The following is a 5,555-nucleotide window of genomic DNA, read 5'->3' on the forward strand; positions in this document are numbered from 1 at the left end:
GGCTTGTAACACTCAGCCAGCCAATAAGGAGGCATGTCACACTCAGCCAGCCAATCAGGAGGCGTGTCACACTCAGGAAGCAAATTAGGAGGCATGTAACACTCAGCTAGCCAATCAGGAGGCCTGTAACACTCAGGCAGCCAATCAGGGGGTGTGTAACACTCAGCCAGACAATCATGACACCTTTGACATTCAGCCAGCCAATCAGGGGGCGTGTAACACTCAGCCAGCCAATCAGGAGGCGTGTAACAGTCTGCTAGCCAATCAGGAGGCGTGTTAAACTCAGCCAGCTAATCAGGGGGCGTGTAACACTCAGCCAGCCAATCAGGAGGCCTGTAACACTCAGCCAGCCAATCTGGAGGCGTGTAACACTCAGCCAGCCAATCAGGAGTCGTGTCACAATCAGCCAGCTAATCAGGGGCGTGTAACACTCAGCCAGCCAATCAGGAGGCGTGTAACACTCTGCTAGCCAATCTGGAGGCGTGTAACACTATGCCAGCCAATAAGGGAGGCGTGTCACACTTAGCCAGCTAATCAGGGGGCGTATAACACTCAGCTAGCCAATAAGGAGGCGTGTCACACTCAGCCAGCTAATCAGGGGGCGTATAACACTCAGCTAGCCAATCAGGATGCCTGTAACACTCAGACAGCCAATAAGGAGGCGTGTCACACTCAGCCAGCCAATCAGGAGCCGTGTAACACTCAGCCAGCCAATCAGGATGCCTGTAACACTCAGCCAGCCAATAAGGAGGCGTGTCACACTCAGCCAGCCAATCAGGAGGCGTTTAACACTCAGACAGCCAATCAGGGGGCGTGTAACACTCAGGCAGCCAATCAGGAGGCATTTATCACTCAGCCAGCCAATAAGGAGGCATGTCACACTCAGCCAGCCAATCAGGAGGCGTGTAACACTTAGGAAGCCAATCAGGAGGCTTGTAACACACAGCCAGCCAATCAGGAGCCGTCTAACACTCAGGCAGCCAATCAGGGGGCGTTTAACACTCAGACAGCCAATCAGGGGGTGTGTAACACTCAGCCAGACAATCATGAGACCTTTGACATTCAGCCAGCCAATCAGGGGGGCGTGTAACACTCAGCCAGCCAATCAGGAGGCGTGTAACAGTCTGCTAGCCAATCAGGAGGCGTGTTAAACTCAGCCAGCTAATCAGGGGGCGTGTAACACTCAGCCAGCCAATCAGGAGGCGTGTAACACTCTGCTAGCCAATCTGGAGGCGTGTAACACTCAGCCAGCCAATCAGGAGTCGTGTCACAATCAGTCAGCTAATTAGGGGGCGTGTAACACTCAGCCAGCCAATCAGGAGGCGTGTAACACTCTGCTAGCCAATCTGGAGGCGTGTAACACTAAGCCAGCCAATAAGGAGGCGTGTCACACTCAGCCAGCTAATCAGGGGGCGTATAACACTCAGCTAGCCAATAAGGAGGCGTGTCACACTCAGCCAGCTAATCAGGGGGCGTATAACACTCAGCTAGCCAATCAGGATGCCTGTAACACTCAGACAGCCAATAAGGAGGCGTGTCACACTCAGCCAGCCAATCAGGAGCCGTGTAACACTCAGACAGCCAATCAGGGGGCGTGTAACACTCAGGCAGCCAATCAGGAGGCATTTATCACTCAGCTAGCCAATAAGGAGGCATGTCACACTCAGCCAGCGGATCAGGAGGCGTGTAACACTTAGGAAGCCAATCAGGAGGCTTGTAACACACAGCCAGCCAATCAGAAGGCGTGTAACACTCAGCCAGCCAATCAGGAGGCATTTATCACTCAGCAAGCCAATAAGGAGGCATGTCACACTCAGCCAGCCAATCAGGAGGCGTGTAACACTTAGGAAGCCAATCAGGGGGCGTGTAACACTCAGCCAGCCAATGAGAAGGCTTGTAACAATCTGCCAGCCAATCAGGAGGCGTGTAACACTCAGCCAGCCAATCAGGAGGCGTGTAACAGTCTGCTAGCCAATCAGGAGGCGTGTTAAACTCAGCCAGCTAATCAGGGGGCGTGTAACACTCAGCCAGCCAATCAGGAGGCGTGTAACACTCTGCTAGCCAATCTGGAGGCGTGTAACACTCAGCCAGCCAATCTGGAGGCGTGTAACACTAAGCCAGCCAATAAGGAGACGTGTCACACTCAGCCAGCTAATCAGGGGGCGTATAACACTCAGCTAGCCAATAAGGAGGCGTGTCACACTCAGCCAGCTAATCAGGGGGCGTATAACACTCAGCTAGCCAATCAGGAGGCATGTAACACTCAGCCAGCCAATCAGGATGCCTGTAACACTCAGCCAGCCAATAAGGAGGCGTGTCACACTCAGCCAGCCAATCAGGAGGCGTGTAACACTTAGGAAGCCAATCAGGGGGCGTGTAACACTCAGCCAGCCAATCAGAAGGCGTGTAACACTCAGCCAGCCAATCAGGAGGCATGTAACACTCAACGAGCCAATAAGGAGGCGTATCAAACTCAGAAAGCCAATCAGGGGGCGTGTAACACTCAGTCAGCCAATCAGAAGGCGTGTAACACTCAGCCAGCCAATCAGGAGGCATTTATCACTCAGCCAGCCAATAAGGAGGCATGTCACACTCAGCCAGCCAATCAGGAGGCGTGTAACACTTACGAAGCCAATCAGGAGGCTTGTAACACACAGCCAGCAAATCAGAAGGCTTGTAACACTCTGCCAGCCAATCAGGAGGCGTGTAACACTCAGCCAGCCAATCAGGGGGCGTGTAACACTCAGCCAGCCAATCAGGAGGCGTGTAACACTCTGCTAGCCAATCTGGAGGCGTGTAACACTAAGCCAGCCAATAAGGAGGCGTGTCACACTCAGCCAGCTAATCAGGGGGCGTATAACACTCAGCTAGCCAATAAGGAGGCGTGTCACACTCAGCCAGCTAATCAGGGGGCGTATAACACTCAGCTAGCCAATCAGGAGGCATGTAACACTCAGCCAGCCAATCAGGATGCCTGTAACACTCAGCCAGCCAATAAGGAGGCGTGTCACACCCAGCCAGCCAATCAGGAGCCCGTGTAACACTCAGCCAGCCAATCAGGATGCCTGTAACACTCAGCCAGCCAATAAGGAGGCGTGTCACACTCAGCCAGCCAATCAGGAGGCGTTTAACACTCAGACAGCCAATCAGGGGGCGTGTAACACTCAGGCAGCCAATTAGGAGGCGTGTAACACTCGGGCAGCCAAAAAGGAGGCGTGTCACACTCAGCTACCAATCAGGAGGCGTGTAACACTCAGCTAGCCAATCAGGAGGCTTGTAACACTCAGACAGCCAATCAGGAGGCATGTCACACTCAGCCAGCCAATCAGGACGCCTGTAACACTCTGCCAGCCAATAAGGAGGCGTGTCACACTCAGCCAGCCAATCAGGAGGTGTGTAACACTCAGGCAGCCAATCATGAGGCCTTTGACATTCAGCCAGCCAATCAAGAGGCGTTTAACACTCAGCCAGCCAATCAGGAGGCATGTTACACTCAGCGAGCCAATAAGGAGGCCTATCACACTCAGTAAGCCAATCAGGGGGCGTGTAACACTCAGCCAGCCAATCAGGAGGCATGTAACACTCAGCCAGCAAATAAGGAGGCATGTCACACTCAGCCAGCCAATCAGGAGGTCTGTAACACTTAGGAAGCCAATCAGGAGGCTTGTAACACACAGCCAGCCAATCAGAAGGCTTGTAACACTCAGCCAGCCAATCAGGAGGCGTGCAACACTCTGCTAGCCAATCAGGAGGCGTGTAAAACTCAGCCAGCTAATCAGGGGGCGTGTAACACTCAGCCAGCCAATCTGGAGGCGTGTAACACTCAGCCAGCCAATCAGGAGGCGTGTCACACTCAGGAAGCAAATTATGAGGCCTTTGACATTCAGCCAGCCAATCATTAGGCGTTTAACAGTCAGCCAGCCAATCAGGAGGCATGTAACACTCAGCGAGCCAATAAGGAGGCCTATCGCACTCAGAAAGCCAATCAGGGGGCGTGTAACACTCAGCCAGCCAATCAGAAGGCGTGTAACACTCAGCCAGCCAATCAGGAGGCATGTAACACTCAGCCAGCCAATAAGGAGGCATGTCACACTCAGCCAGCCAATCAGGAGGCGTGTCACACTCAGGAAGCAAATTAGGAGGCAAGTAACACTCAGCTAGCCAATCAGGAGGCCTGTAACACTCAGACAGCCAATCAGGGGGCGTTTAACACTCAGACAGCCAATCAGGGGGTGTGTAACACTCAGCCAGACAATCATGAGACCTTTGACATTCAGCCAGCCAATCAGGAAGCGTTTAACACTAAGCCAGCCAATCAGGAGGCATGTAACACTGAGTGAGCCAATAAGGAGGCCTATCACACTCAGAAAGCCAATCAGGGGGCGTGTAACACTCAGCCAGCCAATCAGAAGGCGTGTGACACTCAACCAGCCAATCAGGAGGCATTTATCACTCAGCCAGCCAATAAGGAGGCATGTCACACTCAGCCAGCTAATCAGGAGGCGTGTAACACTTAGGAAGCCAATCAGGAGACTTGTAACACACAGCCAGCCAATCAGAAGGCTTGTAACACTCTGCCAGCCAATCAGGAGGCGTGTAACACTCAGCCAGCCAATCAGGAGGCGTGTAACAGTCTGCTAGCCAATCAGGAGGCGTGTTAAACTCAGCCAGCTAATCAGGGGGCGTGTAACACTCAGCCAGCCAATCAGGAGGCTGAAACACTCTGCTAGCCAATCTGGAGTCGTGTAACACTCAGCCTGCCAATAAGGAGGCGTGTCACACTCAGCCAGCTAATCAGGGGGCATATAACACTCAGCTAGCCAATCAGGAGGCATGTAACACTCAGCCAGTCAATCAGGATGCCTGTAACACTCAGCCAACCAATAAGGAGGCGTGTAACACTCAGCCAGCCAATCAGGAGCCGTGTAACACTCAGGCAGCCAATCAGGAGGCCTTTGACATTCAGCCAGCCAATCAGGAGACGTTTAACACCCAGCCAGCCAATCAGGAGGCATGTAACACTCAGCCAGCCAATCAGGAGGCGTGTAACACTCAGCCAGCCAATCAGGAGGCCTTTGAGATTCAGCCAGCCAATCAGGAGACGTTTAACACTCAGCCAGCCAATCAGGAGGCGTGTAACACTCAACCAGCAAATCAGGGGGCGCGTAACACTCAGCAAGCCAATCAGGAAGCGTGTAACACTCAGGCAGCCAATTAGGAGGCCTTTGACACTTAGCCAACCAATCAGAAGGCGTGTAACACTCAGCCAGCCAATAAAACTCCACAAAATGAAAGTTCTTTGTAGTTGCTTAAATATATGCATGCTGTTATTTATGTTGTATTTTCATGAATAAAAAATTTGAAAAGTATGCCGCCTTCCTTTTTTTTCACAAATTGCACACTGTATATAACTATGATTGATCGTACAGAAGAAATAATCACCATCTTATGTAGTTTATACATCGATTTTACATGTTAATTAATGTACTTACCAGAAAGTCGACGAAAGATTGCAGGGGCACACCATGCAGACAGGTAAATCGTCCAGAAATGGC

Source organism: Dicentrarchus labrax, unplaced genomic scaffold, assembly GCF_905237075.1.
Source record: "Dicentrarchus labrax unplaced genomic scaffold, dlabrax2021, whole genome shotgun sequence".
NCBI lineage: Eukaryota > Metazoa > Chordata > Actinopteri > Moronidae > Dicentrarchus > Dicentrarchus labrax.